Source organism: Cryptotermes secundus, unplaced genomic scaffold (genome assembly GCF_002891405.2).
Source record: "Cryptotermes secundus unplaced genomic scaffold, Csec_1.0 scaffold79, whole genome shotgun sequence".
Taxonomy (NCBI): Eukaryota; Metazoa; Arthropoda; class Insecta; order Blattodea; family Kalotermitidae; genus Cryptotermes; species Cryptotermes secundus.
Window position 1 is genome coordinate 2,737,285 of NW_019741974.1, and position 18,467 is coordinate 2,755,751.

At 42.8% G+C, this 18,467-nt stretch overlaps 1 protein-coding gene across 5 annotated transcripts in view; it reads left to right on the forward strand.

The window, feature by feature from the left end:
* The window catches only part of LOC111872794 (tyrosine-protein phosphatase non-receptor type 13), a 487,820-nt gene that overhangs the window by 100,180 nt on the left and 369,173 nt on the right, over positions 1–18,467 (forward strand). The gene's annotated exons all lie outside the window — the stretch shown is intronic.

Sequence of the window (18,467 nt, forward strand, 5' to 3'; positions counted from 1 at the left end):
AAAGGGCGGCCATCTATGAGCCGATTGTCTAAAAAATATGGGAACTTCAACATCTCACAACCCTATGGGACTCCACGGCCTCTTACAGGGATAGCTTTACTTTTTTTTTATGTGCGCAAAGAAATATAAAACAGGAAATAAATAAAGCAAGTTTCTTATTATCCTTTCTTCTCATTTTAAACACGGTATGTCTTCAGCGAAATATAAAACGGGAAATAAAGAACGTAGGTTTCTCATTTCCTCTTTATCTGACTTTAAACGTGTTTTATGTTTATGGAAATCCGAAAGTGAAATATGTGTAGTGCTATAAATGCTGTTGATTACTTTTATCGCAGTCGAAATTTATCTGCCGTAAGTGATGGTTAGCCGGTCACGGTAGCCGAGCGGTCTAAGGCGTGCACTGTCTTCGCTCGCTCGGAAGCCTGGATCGTGGGTTCGAATCTCACTCAGGGCATGGATGTTTGTGTGCGTTTTTCTGTGTCTGTGTACAGGTAGAGGCCTTGCGACGAGCTGATCACCCGCCCAAGGAGTCCTACCGAATGTGTAAGATCTAGAAAAACCGAAGTGAACGGAGAAGTTCATGGAGGTAGGCCTTGGCCCACTGGGGCTGTAGTGCCAAGGAAAAAAGAAGTGAAGGTTAAGCCTGTTCCCCAAAATCTATGGATGCAACTGAAATTACATAAAGGCAATCCTGGTGTTTTATTAATGTACTCAGGTGGGTGCTGAAATATCTAAGTGAACCCTACTCACATATGGGGCACATTTTAACTTTTATTTTATTTTATTTAGTATGTAAGGCGCGAAAAGGTCGTCATTCCTTTAACTGCTGTGTGACAACATGGATATAACATGCGGAAATTGGTTCATTGAGTGTTTAAAGTAGATTCAAATGAACTGGCTACTGGCGACTGCCAACCGTAAAATCAAACGGAGTTTGAAAACGTTAAATTAACGTGAATATTTTAGCCTATTATTTAAAAAAAATGAAAGTGTGCTTATGAGATCACCTTGCTGTCTGTGTGTGTGTGTGTGTGTGTCCTAACTTCTATCAACTATTGAATGCCTGAACCAATCTTTATGAAACTTGATCTACATACCATTGCACCTGACCCCATTTCAATGGTGTATTTCATAAAACCCTCCCATCATTGTATGCGTATATCCGATATCGTTGCTAGACAACGGCTCAGTAAACACAATTGCAGAAAAAAGAATGCTCGAAATAATTGAAAAATGTAGGACGCGTCGTTTTCTATGCTACCCTTTTCGTATCGAAGAGAAGTACGCGATTAGTTCTTCCCAGAACTTCTTGTCTGTATTTGCATTCCTTTCATACAAATGTTCGTAACTAGTTCGTTAAAGTTTAATTTGTGAAAGCAGTGTGTAACACGTGAAGGTTGGGTTAGTGTTAAAGTAGGTGAGAGAGGCAAGTCTTAAATGCTTGAGTGTATTACTTGCCTTGACCAGAACACAGATGACATTTGCTTTCACAGATACTCGGAAATGGAGTATGTTTATACCCAATTCCCAAATGCGTTTTCGTCGTTTTCCAATCCTCTGTGGCCTGGATACTCGCTTGTAGAAATCTAGGAATTTAATTATTCATTTTTCTTCATGTTAATGTTGTGGCAGAAATGATTACCACCGTGAATAATGTAAGTAAACGTACAAATCTATTTTAACAGGTTTTTAACGACGTTTTCAATATCGAGAATACGCAGCGTCGGATATTAGAATGAAGCATGAATGACGATATTTAAAAGGACTTTTAAGGAGCGTTCATGCCCTAACTGAAGTTCTATTGCAGCATTTTCCTGCACGGACTGAAGGAAACCACGAAAACCCCGAGTCAAGATGGCTGGTTTTCCAGTCGTTTTCTAACGAAACACACCTCGAATACAAGTCTACAGCCTTATCTATAGACCAAACTGCCCCCTGCAGATGCACTCGTATCTCTTACAAATTTATTCAAGAATATTCCTATTGGATACATGCTCCTTGCACGTCATTAATGACGTTTCACACGTAAGACAGGAAGAAGTAAATTATTTTATATTTTGAAGCTGACAAAATATGGACATCTATTTATATTTATATAATTGACCTTGTGCTGCAGAAATTTGTTTTAAAATTCTCAAGCTAGGACGAAATGTATTGTGTTGAACTATACATAAGTTTTTCATTCTATTTTGTTAAATATATACCATAGGCTAATGAACAGCATTTTCAGAGGAGAGGTCCATTGTTAGACAACGACTCGGTAAACATATTCCCATAACAACGACTCGGTAAACACATTCTCGCGGCAACTAATAAGCAAGCAACAATCGAGTAATTTCCGTTGCTATGCAACGGCGCTGTAAACACGCCTTCCTAACAGTAGAGAGGTTGTGTTCTCTGCGTGGTCCGTGCAAAGGAGTTAGAAAGAAGAATTTCGAAGCTGGCAGGACCAGCATAGAATAGAGTTGGCAGTCGAGTTTCGAGACGCCAGGCTGCTAGAATTTGAATTTTGGAGCAGAGGAATCGAACTGAGGCAATTCTTCGGAATTGACAGTTACAGAAAAAAGGCAAGAGAAGACTGCTGGTGTAATTTGGAGTGACAGCGAGACTGTTATTAATCCGTTGCCGGGATACGACAAGTGAAGACTTAGAACCCTTGTGTCTGTGTAACAGTGCACTGTAAATTGTGTAGTGTAACGATAGCGCTGTAGTGCCAAAAACCCCGAGCTGTGTGAATAAGGCGTCAGTAAATCCAATCACCCAATTTAAATTACGTCTTATAGGTCACGCGCAAACCCCTATACGTGACAGTATATATATATAGCCATGTACTCATATCAGTTATTATGTGCAACGAGCCATTTCATATAAAATCAATAAAGTTTATTTAGTACATCATGGGATACGAATCAAAATAAATTTCGTCCTGCAAAGTTTGGTGTAAACCACTAACATTAGAGTTCTTTGAAATCCACTCAGTAATTTCGGAGATGAAACTTACAAGCATACGGACGGACGCGGCCTTCCCCTCAAGCCTTCATTTTATGAGCGATGAGAACCTGAAGTATTGTGTGTTGACCTCTGCGAAGAATTCGGCGGCTGTCTGAAATGTCTCAGTGTTTATTGCATTCATGAATCTACGTCAGTCTATTATTCCTACCCTTCTATTCGGGTGGTCTGCCCTAATTATGGGAATAAGCTGTAGGTACTACAAGGCATTAAACGGAATTGTGGCCAGAGGTCACTGGTTCGATTCCCGGTGCTACCAGACTTTTTGGTAGTGGGTCTGGGACGGGGTCCTCTCAGCCTCGTGAGGATAACTGAGGAGCTCTTTCAAGAAAAGAGCGGCTCTAGTCTAGAAAACCGAAATTTTCGGCCGTGTGGATTCGTTGCGCTGACCACGCGACACCCTCTATCAGCTATAGTTGGCCCTAACTTCGCCGACAAGCGGCGGTCACTAGGTCGGTATAATTAGATTGCGGAGTAAAACAACGGAGTTTGCTTGGTTTTTGTTTATTTATGGATTTTCTCAAGATTTCTACCACGACTTAAATTACGAATATATTAATTTGTTTTCCCGTTTAATGAGACGGATTGAATGACACTTCCAGGTAATAACACCGTCATTGTCTCAAGCTTCATGATGCGGTAGAAATTATTCTTGCACGCATTAATTCTGACGTTCCTTGGAACTCCTTGCTAATTTTTTGTGCCTTCAAGTACTTATATATGCTTCATCTTACATCCGAGAATTATCCTAATTATGGGCACATGCTCGATGTTCTCTTGAAACTCTTCGGTCTGGAATATGGGTTTAATGGGCAGAGGTTTCACTTGCTGAAAGTTATGAATGTCTCATTGGTTGCGCTTTGTTCATGTTTGCACTGAGGGCCACATCCTGCAGATCAGAACCTGCAAACTCCTCATTCGGTTGCAGTTATCTCATTCCACATGTACTGTGCAAAAATTATCGCGCAATCTGCAACTTGTGAAATCTGTATAAGAGACAGGATTGCAAGAACTTCATATGCCGAAGAATGTAGTTTTTATTGCGCTGTTTCCTGTTCTACATCCCTGTAGATGGGTCTACAGACTTAGCACTCAGCCACTGTAGATATATTACTGATATATCTAATAGTAAATATACTGGTGTGCCGGTCGCGGTAGCCGAGCGGTCTAAGGCATGCACTGTCTTCGCTTGCTCGGAAGCCAGGATCGTGGGTTCGAATCCCACTCAGGGCATGGATGTTTAGTGTTTGTGTATGTGCGTTTTTCTGTGTTTGTGTACAGGTAGAGGCCTTGCGACGAGCTGATCACCCGCCCAAGGAGTCCTAACGAATGTTTAAGATCTAGTATACCGAAGTGAAACAGAGAGTTTCATGGAAGTAGGCCTAGGCCCAAATTGGGGCTGTAGCGCCACAGGAAAAACAAAAGTAGACTGGTGTACATCCAAAAAGTACACCGCATTGAAAAACATTTAAAGTTTATATTATAAAACCTAATTACATATATAGGTCCATGACGTCATGTAGACCTACTCGTTATTTGCATAATGAGCTGCTTATGCGTTTCTTTATTTTGAAATTCGATTTGATTTTCATGTGAAATTCGACTCGTATTATTTCAGTAAAAGTAAACATTAAATTCACGATACAAAATTTAATATAGTTGTTCCATACAAAACTTGACATAAATGCCTTAATTGTTTTAAGATGAAACGTGGAGACAAATTGATAGACATGATTTATACTTAAAGTGCCGAAAGAAAAGATATGTTTGCTTCATAGGGACAGGTGAGTGATATGTCTTAATGGTTTTAATTTGGAAACTTGCGAGATCGTGAGTCGTAAATGTAATTCAAGTGCACTGTATATCATGCTTTCATTTTACGTTCAGAGAACTGCTGAATCACGTGCAGTATGATCGAATGTCAATTGCAAGTATCAGAGTGTAGTGGTTGTCCTTCACACCAATGGCATATTAATTTTATTAATGTTGCAACAAGCCGGTCACGGTAGCCGAGCGGTCTAAGGCATGTACTGTCNGGGCATGTAACGTCTTCGCTCGCTCGGAAGCCGGTATCGTGGGTTCGAATCCCACTAAGGACATGGATGTTTGTGTGCGTTTTTCTGTGTTTGTGTACAGGTAGAGGCCTTGCGACGAGCTGATCACCCGCCCAAGGAGTCCTACCGAATGTATAAGATCTAGAAAAACCGAAGTGAACGGAGAAGTGCATGGAGGTAGGCCTAGGCCCACTGGGGCTGTAGTGCCAAAGGGGAAAAAGAGAAAATGTTGCAACAAAAGGGTGTACGTCCTCAAGAACAGATGTCCACTTCATTGGTCGTTCATATTTGTATTTTGTGAACAAACATACACTAACACACACTGTAATTTTATTCCTGTTTGCAGTCAATACCTCCAGTTTGCATATATGAATGTATTATAACACGTAAGAGCAGATATGTGTATATGTACTCGCATCGTCGCTCTATGCTCATTTTATGGGCCCAAATTTTAGTTTGTATCTTTGTTCCAAACAGCGTGGACCATTGCTATTGTTCATTGAGACCGCAAATCACAGTTTATGGCTGTAATGCATTTTCCGTGAGACACCATCTACAGCGGATTCCGTGAAAGTCTAATTCCGCTTTACGTTATTAATGTCTGCTGAATATCAAATTATATTCATTTTGTGAAAACATTTTCGACAATGATAATTCATCCACGGGCGCACATAAACCACGTTTTCAGTGGAAGAGTCAGCATTCTGTTTCCGAAAATTAGAGTTAGTAATGCTGGAACCGCCGGTCACGGTAGCCGAGTGGTCTAAGGCATGCACTGTCTTCGCTCGCTTGGAAACCGGGATCGTGGGTTCGAATCCCACTCAGGGCATGAATGTTTAGTTTGTGTGTGTGCGTTTTTCTGTGTTTGTGTACAGGTAGAGGCCTTGCGACGAGCTGATCACCCGCCCAAGGTGTCCTACAGAATGTGTAAGATCTAGAAAAACCGAAGTGAACGGAGAAGTTCATGGAGGTAGGCCTAGGCCCACTGGGGCTGTAGTGCCAAGGAAAAAAAATGCTGGAACCAATGCCGCTCTCATTGGCCGCACAGTCTAAGGCATGAAATGTCTTCGCCCACTCGAACGCTGGGATTGTGGGTTCGAATCCCACTCAATACATGGATGTCTGTGTGTGTTTATTATGTGTTTGTGTTGTGCCGTGTGTAGGTAGCGACCTTGCGACGGGCTGATCCCTCGTCCAAGGAATCTTAAAGGAGGTCCAAAGTGCCGTAGGGCCATAGAGAGGAAGATTACCACGGGGATGAAAGTAATTTCGCGTTTTACCACATTATTTTATATTTTTCTAAATGAAATTCAGGTCTACACATTTTCGAAGCTCGCTCACGTTTCGCTTGTCTTCTTTTTCTCCTGTTGTCATAGCGATGTTTTTAAAAGCCCACATCGGCTTCAGGTTAATATCATGTTTTCTTCATGGTGGACGGTAATTCAAAATAGATTTTAGAAATTTGTTTACCGGTATCCTATCTAGTTGTCTATCCACTTCTGTGTGTGTAATTTATTTTAGCTCTCAAAGCAATTTACTCTCGGACCCTTTCGAACATAAACATCCTTCATTCTAGCAAAACGAGTATGTCTTCATCCTCCGACAAATCTTCATGAGTGATTTTCCTTCATCGCCTGTCTTTTCAAATTCTAACTAGTAACAACTAATGAAGTGTCTCAATAAAATTATGTAGGGGCTGATGGTATTCCTACTTTCAAATTAAACTTTTATTCATTCATACTTTGGGCCTATCTTGTAAGATTGTGTTGTCATGTCACAATTTTTCTTCCTGTGGCTCTAAAGCCCTTTGGGCCTTGGCCGCTTTTTCAGTTTCTTAATCTATATACAGTCGGTAGGACTCATTGGACGGGGGATCAGCCCGTCACTAGGCCGCTACCTACAGAAAGAACAACACAAAAACAATAAACGCAAACAGACATCCATGCATTGAGTGGGATTCGATCCACGATCCCAGTTTTCGAGCCGGCAAAGAGGGCTCATGCCTTTGACCGTGCGGCCTCTGTGATCGGCGCCATTTCCACGTATGGACTGGTATTTATGTAATCTATTTTATTGAGTATTTTTTACAGTGAAGTAAGTTATTCCACATGATTAAAAGGTAAATCTTGTTTGGGGTATGGCGACAGTAGAAATTAAAGGGGGACACACAATGGACCAATAACTGGTCTAAATGCATGGGGAAACCCACCCCGTCTCATAATACGAATACGCAGGCGCAACCACAATAGTGCGAACTAATTCAAGCACTGGTGTCTTCGAATCCTTTGAACCACTGGATTTCAATTAATATATTAGATTTTTAATGACGTTATTTATTCAGAATATATACACAATCAGACACTTGTGCCGCTCACAGTGGCCGCCCGGTCTGAGGCATGAACTGTCTTCACCCGCTCAGACACTGGGATCGTGGGTTCCAATCCCTCTTGAGACATGGATATCTGTGTGCGTTTATTCTGTTTGTGTTATCCTGTGTGTGCGTGCGTGCCTGTGTGTGTGTGTGTGTGCAGCTTTGCGTCGGGCTGATTCCCGTCTAAGGAGTTCTACCGGTTGTGTCGAAGATTCAGAAACAGAAAAGCGCCCAAAGCCCAACAAAAGGGCTGCAGGGCCATAGATAGATAGATACCAAACCTTTGTACCGCTGACGTTCGAATACACACCGGATTCGGGGACAAAAGTGGTAATTAGGTGACATCTTACACCACCCATAGAGGCACAATTACTGAGTTTTTTTAATTTTTTCCATCGTCCGGATTTATAGGGAATAGAGGACACTCTAGTCCTCTGTTTCCTAGAATTCCGGACGATGGAAAATGTCCTAAAACCCAGTAATTCTGTGTGTCATCCACCATCGTCAGAACCCTTTAGAATCTACACGTAACATCGTGTTTCAAAAGAATTAATTTTTTATGCAAGGAAGTAAAATAATTAGAAGAAATGCCTAATTTTTGGAGACGCCTTTTATTTGAGGAGGGTTTCTCTAAGTCAGTTCGAATCACTGGGAATTCGGATTACCAGCGTTCCACTGTATTCTAATGGCGCAAAGCTCGTTCGAATTTTTAGCAGAATCCGTCATCGGTAAGCAGGATAGCTCAATAGGTAAGGCAGCACAATTTTATTTAGGAGGAATTCAGTTCGAGTCTCGTCCACGGCATGGGCATTCTTATTCTAATTTATGCTGTGTTCCCAAATTCCCACAGGGCAGTGTTACAAGTACTATTGCATAATGTCCAGCCCCTTCAGCTTCACCGTACATAATCACCCTCTCGTCTCTTTCGACGCCAAATAATCTCATCAGTTTATACACCGCTGCCAAACGACCTACGAATCAATAAAAGCAAACTGTAAAGTGCCGATGCAGCTTTGTACCAAGAAACACTTCGGCCCTGCTGGAGTTCTGTCCTGTGTAAGACCCATATACTCGGTTGTCATCAAGCCAAGGCTTATGCAACCATTTATTTTGAAACTTCCTAGAAGTGGACTACAGTACTTCCCTTGTTCAGAAGCATTTATATCTTGGTAGGAGGCGTAATTCTTTTTTCGCTTAGTGGGGGGTGGAGTCCAACTGGGTCCACTCGGCACGGCGGCCACTGATTGGCCTGTTGTAGCCTGCCCCGTGTGATTATGATGATGGTGAATTTGGTGGAATGAAGATTGGCAGGGGAAACCGAAGTACTCGGAGAAAACCCACCCCAGTGTCACTTTGCCCACCACAAATCCCACATGACAAGACCCGGGATCGAACCCGGGCCGCCGCGGCGGGAAGCGAACGGCTAACCGCTTGAGCTATGGCGCGGACTCATGGTAGAAAGCGTAGCTCAAATGATTGATTTTTCTCTCAGCCTGAGGAAGGTACTGGGATCGATACCCAGTGCCTCTAGTCTGTTTGCTGTTGCTTTAGCTCTATCGCCGAATAAATTGCAAGCAATTTAAAGAAAAGTTCTGACGATGACATGAGGTAAAAGTAAAGGCCGTGGAGGCTCTTAGGGCTATGAGACGTCGAGACTCCCACATTTTCTAGACGGCTCAACGGTGATAATGAGGACTCAAGAAAATGATGCTATTTGGAAAACATTCGTAGCTCTTATAGCTGAACTACGATTGCCTTACCAGATCGGCCCTGGTAATATTTACTGCGCACCCTGTATAGTATGGATGCAATGCCTTAAGTAATCGGAGGGCTAAAATACAGGAGCATCATGTCAAAGTTGAGCTAAAGAAGATGAGCTGTGAGGGTGTGTGCTGGACTGAACTGAACCAGTACCAGCCAGTCTCAGGTGTTGTGTTGCCAGAGACTTAATTAATGTCATAGTTAATTAGCGTCTTAATCATTTTCATTTTTACCAAGTAACACTATGTAATTATCAGACTCGCCGCATAGTATTTCACACCTACACCCGTCAGGAACGTGTGAAACTTCCTCCCATTCAGATATTCGGCCATAATACTGAATTCGTTTTAAAAGTTTTTCTTATTAGTCAGTCAGAAGCTAGAGCTGTCTTGTCCTTTCCGTTGCACCACTCGAATCAACATTTCACAGAGCGAGATACTGAAATTCCCTATGTGGAATTTGTATCTTTTGTACGTTTTTTATGGAACGTTGCAGGAAATTCGTGCATATTTTGGGGCTTATAACAGAGCCGTATGTTCAAAATTCGTACCTTCAGCGATACTAATAAATCCGGCAGCAGAAAAATCCTCACGAAGGAAAAGACATCCATACGATGTGGAAATGTAGTACGTTTTGTTTTCAAAAACACACAAGTGAATATTACGAAATTAAAATTTACGCCGATGTGGAGTAGTCATTAATATACAAAAATAAAAATTTGCCTGTGGTTCTGTATGGGTGTGAAACTTGGTGTCTGACATTAAGGGAGGAACATAGACTGAGGGTGTTTGAGAACAGGGTTTTGAGGAGAATATTTGGACAGAAAATAGATGAAGTGACAGGTTGGAGAGAGAAGGTTGGAGAAAACTGCAACAGTAAGGAGCTTCATAACCTGTACTCTTCTCCAAGTATATTAGAATGATCAAGTCAAGGAGGATGAGGTAGGCAGGTAATGTAGCACGAATGGTTAGACGAGGTATGTGTATAGGATATTGGTGGGAAAGGCAGAAGGAAAGAGACCACTAGGAAGACTAAGGCGTAGGTGGCTGGACAATATTAGAATGGATCTTAGAGAGATAGGATGGGATGGTATTGATTGGATTGATCTGGCTCAGGATATGTGCCGGTGGAGGGCTCTTGTGAACACGTCAATGAACTTTCGGGTTTCATAAAATGCTGGGAAATTCTTGAGTAGCTGCAGAAATGGCGGCTCCTCAAGAAGGGCTCAGCTCCATGAGTAAGTAAGTAAGTAAGTAAGTAAGTAAGTGGAGTAGTGATTGTAACAGTGGGCAATATATTATCTTGCGTTCGAGTGAATACAGATGGGGTTTCGATGGGTAATTTGATTTAATATACAGTTTTACAGCTCGTGACTACACTTCGTAGATCACTATCAGACACAGACCAGTGTTCTCAGTGACGTAACTTGGTAACGGCTTCAACACCATAGCGTCCTCATCCTCTGTATCCAGCTACTCCTGTCCTTTCAGCTTCAACTCCCGCGCTGAATTAACTTCCGTCTTTCAACCTCCAAATTTAGCTGTCAATTCGCGACTCAAAGTCAAATTCATGTTAGACCTGCGGTCCTTCGGCCAATCTGTCTTGGCTTGAAGCCCCATCTGGGGCCCAAGTCCAGATTTTTGTTACTATGAGACAGCTGCTGGTTTACTGATGTGGTACGCCCTCTCTGACGAGAAGACGGGTCTGTCATTTACAATTGCTGTTGGCCCTTGCCAGCGCAGTCATTCTCGGGTCCGAGTCGCGGGACTCGTGACCATATTTAACTATCTCAGATTCGAGACTTCCCCAACCGGAAAGACCATTTCCCCCTTTTTTTATCTCTCAGGTACGGTTGGGCCCATTTATGCCCCTAGGCACTGGGTTCCCTTTCTATCGTCTTATACTACTCGCAAGGGCATTCGAAACCGCCTCCACACGAGTTACCCCAATCCGCGACTCAAAGTCTTAAGTCATATTGCGACTGACGGTCAGTTAGTCAGTCATTCTTGGTGCCGAGTCCCATCTGGGGCTCATGACCAAATATTTATTACTGTTTGACAGTTACGGTCTTGTTTTTGTGGGGCGCCCTCTCTGACGAGAAATCGGCCTTGTCTTTTGTACACGCTGCTGGAAAGGCCAGCGCAGTCCGAGTCCTTTGGGACTGCGCTGGCCCTTCCAGCAGCGTGTAGCCTCGGTGTCGACCGTATAGAAAACACTGCTTCTGACAGTTCCTCCATTGTGTGCGTACGTTGCTTAGCGAGGGCTTTAGTATTGTTGAGTCTTTACGCAGCTGTTGCCTAGCAATGGCTGTTTATCTCTCTCCCTTATTCTTTCGGCAAGGTATTATATCGCAGCACATAATTGTAAACGGAAGAAAGTTCCATTGCCTTGCAGCAGTAACTTGTGCACAAGTGGGTGACGGCAGCCCTCTTGTAATGACCATTTTGAAACAGTAAGAGCGTGTAAACATATATAATATAACCATGGCAATAACGGAAAACCGGCTTTAGGTTGAGTGGGTGGCACTACTGCCGCGTGGTGGAAGGTCTCTTGCAAAGTAGCCCGCGACCCATTGCTGCCGAACCTTTCTAATGCATATAGGTATATACTTACTTACTTACTTACTTACTTATGGAGCTGAGCCCTTCGTGAAGAGAGCCAATTGTGCAGCTACTCAAGAATTTCCCTGCATTTTATGGAACCCGAAGATTCAGTACCATGTTCACAAGAGCCCTCAATTGGTCCATATCCTGAGCCAGTTCAATCCAATCCATACCATCCCTCTTATCTCTCTAAGATCCATTTTAATATTGTCCACCCATCTACGCCTTTGGACTTCCCAGTCGTCTCTTTCCTTCTGGCTTACCTACCAATATTTTATATGCATTCCTTTTCTCCCCCATTCGTGCTACACGCCCTGCCCACCTCATCCTCCTTGACTTGCTCATTCTAATTACACTTGGAGAAGAGTACAAGTTATGAAGCTCCTCATAGCATGCATAGATATAGCGGTTGTAAATGTGGTACTGTTGCTGAACAGCTGACACTAGATGCCGTCGATGAACAAAGTGTACATTTGTTGAAACTCGGAAGTAGGAATCTTGGACGCACAAGGAGTACATAGTTTATGAACAAAAGACATTAGACACTGTGGTTGTAAAACAAATGCGCAGCTACTGAAGAGGGGTTGCTGGACATTCTGGTTGTAAAACAAATAAGTAATTACTGAAGATTGGATGCTGGACACTCTGGTTGTAAAACAAATGCACAGCTACTGAAGAGTGGTTGCTGGACATTCTGGTTGTAAAACAAATAAGTAATTACTGAAGATTGGATGCTGGACACTCTGGTTGTAAAACAAATGCACAGCTACTGAAGAGTGGTTGCTGGACATTCTGGTTGTAAAACAAATAAGTAATTACTGAAGATTGGATGCTGGACACTCTGGTTGTAAAACAAATGCACAGCTACTGAAGAGTGGTTGCTGGACATTCTGGTTGTAAAACAAATAAGTAATTACTGAAGATTGGATGCTAGACACTCTGGTTGTAAAACAAATGCACAGCTACTGAAGAGTGGTTGCTGGACATTCTGGTTGTAAAACAAATACGTAATTACTGAGTAGTGGTCGCTGGACATTCTAGTTGTAAAACAAATACGTAATTACTGAAGACTGGATGCTGGACACTCTGGTTGTAAAAAGAATGCACAGCTACTGAAAAGTGGTAGCTGGACATTCTGATTGTAAAACAAATACGTAATTACTGAAGATTTGATGCTGGACACTCTGGTTGTAAAACAAATACACAGCTACTGAATAGTGGTCGCTGGACATTCTGGTTGTAAAACAAATACGTAATTACTGAAGATTGGATGCTGGACACTCTGGTTGTAAAACAAATACACAGCTACTGAATAGTGGTCGCTGGACATTCTGGTTGTAAAACAAATACGTAATTACTGAAGAGTGGTCGCTGGAGATTCTGGTTGTAAAACAAATACGTAATTACTGAAGAATGGATGCTGGACACTCTGGTTGGAAAAATAATGAACAGCTACTGAAAAGTGGTAGCTGGACATTCTGGTTGTAAAACAAATAAGTAATTACTGAAGACTGGATGCTGGACACTCTGATTGTAAAACAAATACGTAATTACTGAAGAGAGGATGCTGGACACTCTGGTTGTTAAACAAATGCGCAGCTACTGAAGAGTGGTAGCTGGACATTCTGGTTGTTAAACAAATGCCCAGCTACTGAAGAGTGGTTGCTGGACATTCTGGTTGTAAAACAAATACGTAATTACTGAAGAGTGGACACTCTGGTTTAAGGGAAGTGTACGGTTACTGAGAAGTGAACATTGCTCTCCGTGCTTGTAACAATTGTACACAGTTACTGGACAGTCTACAGCGTCATTATAAGAAGACCATGTAACAATTATGGTTAAATAGTGCATTCCTCACACCATTTTGTTCACAGAGAACCAGAGAGTTTGAAGGCTCCCAGAACCATCAGATAGTACTGTCATGAATCCCACGGGACTCGAAACCAAGCATCATTGTGTTGGCGAAAACCAGCAGCAATTTAGCAGTCAGCCTACACAGAAAGTACGCCCCCTCCCCTCATCGAAGAGGGGACCCCCAATTCTAAACACGTGCAAATGTAAGAGAGAGCAAACACCTTAGTCATTTGTCTCGACGAGACTTGAAGCCAGAATACCTGTGCTGGCGAGGGCCAGCGGCAATTTAAGCGACCGACCGTCATGTCTGGGAACTATGTACAGTTCTTTAGCGCTGTGCACTCTTGACCTTGGTTTACGAAACCAGCATTAATGACGGGCTGTGGCCACAGTGATGGTTGCCTCAACGTCATGAACGTAACCAATGTTATTCTTCGGAATTATATTACCTCGAGGGTAGTTACTCTCTTCCATATGAATATCTGTTTCCATAAATCTGAAATTCGCATCCGCTCTGCTCTTTGATAAATATTATAGAAGCGGGCAGGCTCTGTTCATGCAAAGTTCTTTCCGCTCAAGTACATTAACTCCTCTGCAAGCTGCTCATCAATATTCAGCGAACAACATGAATGTTGCCAGGTTGGGCTGACGTCGGTGTGGTGGGGGGAAGGATGAGAACGGCAGTGTTAAGAAGGGGAGGGGAAGTTGTATGATAGGGGGAAAGGATGCGTGACCGAAATTGTGTGATAGTGGAATTAATGCGTCTATTTTGGGCTCTGAGAAATTTTATGCTTTGTCTAAATCTAGACGAACGTGCCCCAGCTTCATTTATCATCACCTAACTGCTCCGGGATCATCAGTGTTTTTTTTTAATTCGCTTAGTGGGGGGTGGCGGTGGAGTCCAGTTGGATCCACTCGGCACGGCGGCCACTGATTGGCCTATTGTACCTGCCCCGGGTGATTATGATGACGGATAATTTGGTGGAATGAAGATTGGAAGGGGAAACCGAAGTACTCGGAGAAAACCTACCACAGGGCAACTTTATTCACCACAAATCCCACTTGACCGTACCCGGGTTTGAACCCAGGCCGCTGCAATGGGAACAATAGCTTTTAGATTGTTATCTAATGAACGGAAAACATGACAGCCTCAATATCTACTTCTTCGTGAAACTTTCTAACTTACAGTTCTAAGTGCCAGTCCTCTCACCAGTGCTATCTGCTCCATAATGGCCACGCCATAGCTCAAGCGGTTAGTCGCTGGCTTCCCACCTCAGCGGCCCGGCTTCGATCCCGGGTCTGGTCAAGTGGGATTTGTGGTGAACAAAGTGGCGCCAAGGCGGGTTTTCTCCGAGTACTTCGGTTTCCCCTTCCAATCTTCATTCCACCAAATTATCCGTCATCATAATCACCCGGGGCAGGTACAATAGGCCAATCAGTGGCCGCCGTGCCGAGTGGANAGTCCCACCCCACTAATAATAAAAAAAGGTATCTGCTCCATCAAAAAGAACGTCATTTCATGTTGCTCTAGGTAAAGTTGTTCCTATGCTTAACTAATTAAGCATTACGCCATGAAAGGGTATGTGGGAGTGGATGTATATATCCACATTTTCTTGGCCTCGGCACTAGCTGGAGGTGAGTGGTTAGCTTCACGCCCCGGTCGCTTCACCCCGAAAATAGAACCCCTGGTATCCATTGTACAGGATGTTGGGTGGACTCGAGACCGGTCTGGACGACGTGGAGGAAATAAATTTCTTAACCCTAGGGGGACTCGAACTCCTACTCCTCGGTCGTCCAGCACGTAGCCAGTCGCTATACCGACTACGCTATCCCTGTTACTCTTCTAATTATTGAAGACATTGCTAATATATGTTGCACTCGTCAGATGCCGAGAGATTTATTTCATGTGCTTATGTAACAACTAAAATCCACGACTCTGTTATAAGAAAGAATAAAAAAATTATCACTTAATTTTGCGTACCCACAAAACTAATTAATTTAATTCTGAACAAAATAAACGGTGATTAAGACTCTGTATGTAATCATTTTTTGTGTCGTGTTTTATATCCAGAATGACGTGACAGGAGGAGACAGGCCTGCTTTAACTCAGTCAGTTCCATCCTTTCTTTAGAATACGCCAATCTGGAGAACCCGAACAGTCTGACTAATTAGAATATAATAAAGGATAAAGTAACAGACTAACGCTATGATATCAAAAATATCCATCAAATATGTAGTCAAATTATATTTTGGAACACCAGGAAAATTTTCAATTACCTATCCAGTGAGTAGACTGACTACGGGCTGGACGACCGAGGGGTCGGTGTTCGAGTCCCGGTGGGCTCAAGAATTTTCTCTACATCGTCCAGATCTGCTCTGGCGTTCACCCAACCTTCTATCAAGTGTGTACCGGGGTCTCTTTTCCTGGGGGTAAAGCGGCCGGAGTGTGAAGCTGACCATTCACCTCCAAGTAGTGCCGAAGGCATGAACACACGGATGTATACATCCACTCCTTCACGCGCCTTCATGGCTTAGTGCTCAATTATTTAAGAACAGGAAGAGCTAAGACAACTGAACAACTAAGAAATTCGGAGAAAATTCAGCTGGAGGGACTCTTTCCACGCAGTACATATTTTTTTATTTCTGTATTCTACCTAAAATTCTAACGATTAATTCATACGCAATAATTATTGTGTCTGTTTTTTATATCGGTGTGAAATTTGGTCTCTCATTCTAAGCGAACGAAATACATTAAATGTATAAGAAAAACCAAAGGTTGAAGTGAACATTTCCACGTAAGAAAGGAGACTAGACTTAAATGGAATGATACTATTAAAATTGATCTTAGAGAAGCAGGCTGCGTGGTTGTGGACTTGCTATACCTGGGCCAGTGGCGCGCTGTTGCAATCTCGGCTTCGGAACTGTGTGAACTGAGCAAGGTAAGACTTCTGGCTTCTGTTCGGGAGATGCTCGGTTCGGTTCTCGGCCGGGAAAGATACAATACTGGCCGAAGTCCTTCCTGGTTTTCTCCAGCCTGTCCAGAAATATCCCACGATAATACCTTAAATGAAGCCATGATGGCTTCCTTCCGTAAGCCTTCAATACATTATCATGCAACATTCGGCACCGTAGCGTCAGAGTTACTGACACCGTCGTTAAAGACCGTAAGGAAATAAATGTCATAAAACGAATACAGTATGAGCCCCAATGCAAGATAGCCCCAAATAAAAGCGACTTTCTAGTTTTTCAATTAAAAACCTTTTTATTTCGTATGGTATTATTTTTTAAAAAACTGAATGTGCCATTTAATTCTGTGGGTTTAGAGCAAAAAGGAGTAAAGACTATTCTGTTAAGAAAAATTACATTTTAAATTTAATATTGTATTTTCACAAATACATTAGAATTAGTAATTAAAACCCCTCGCTCTCATCTTCTTTATATTTTTTCTTAATGTACACTAAAGCGGCATCCGTAGTCTAGGGATAACGTTCCCACCTCATGACTCAAGGTACGCGGGTTCAAACCCGGCGGAGGTCATGGAAAAATTCAGGGAACAAGTCCTCCGGGAGGGACTTTAAGCCGTGCTTCCCGTATCGTAGATTTACGGCACGTAAAAGATCCTCATGTCTCTAGGAGACCTCTGAGCAAAATTAGGTAAAACCATTCCCGTCCAAGTAGTTTCCAATGCCTCCGGTAGATGGGGAGGTATCGGGTACCACTGCCAGTAGAGGGGCCGAACTCGCTGGCTGAACGGGCCTGATAGCGAACACCAGTACCGGAAGGGTATGGCGACCGGTAGAATATCAAAGGGGGACGTACAATAGATCAACAACTGGTCGCGGTGCATGGGGAAACCCACCTCCTCCAATAATGAATAATGAATGAAGGTACACTACCGATTAAGCTGATTTTCTGGGTGATTAGATCTACGTGAAGGTTTAGTAACTCTCCATAGCCGATATATTGAGTTATGTCTAGATAAAAATATTTACATCACTTTATGGTTACTATTTCACGAAGTTTTCTAATGTAGGACTCCTGTACTTATAAGATGTTCGGAATAAGGATGTCTTTGCTCTTAGAATTTCGAGTTGTTCCGTAAAAGATTGAAGAAAACGAACTTGTTTCCTATGAAGAAAGCAGTCTTCTGCGATGTGGCGCCGTGTAGACTGTTGCACCTGCTCACGCTGGTTCGCTCGCGGATTTCTTGTCTTCTAACCTGAAGATTGAGGCGATACGTTCCTCCGAAACGTCGGTTAGCACAGTATCTACACGGCGCCACATCCCAGAAGACTGCTTACTTCATAGTTACCGCCATGAAAACCTCAAATCTTACAACATATTTCCAACTTCAGGGCCAGTTCCCCTTTACATGTACCTTACCTGTACATGTACGTAACCTTTCCAAGTCATAGTCGAGAGGGTCGAGAGCCAGGCCGGAGTCCTGCAGAGAGAAACCGGCATGGATAGAGCGAGTACCCTGACTGCATGTCCTTGTTAATGCTTAGACTTTGTTTTCAAACCGTGCGCAGCACTCATGTTCGCTTGGCTGCCTACCTTCCAGGGAAAATATGTTGTAGGCTCGGAAACAAGCGCTCCTCGTAACCTGTCTACATTTCTAGATAAATTACTGTGGCCTGTTCGAATGTTCTGCAGGCTTCACACGCAGTTTATGTTTGCATTGTAGGTATCTAATTTTAGGTTTTATATGAGAATGTGATAAGTCTGTATACAGGGCTTGAGAGAGGTGAGAGGGAGGGCGGACCAGTTACAAATGTGGGGGTCTCTCACCGCTCCGAAAACCATATAAATGCA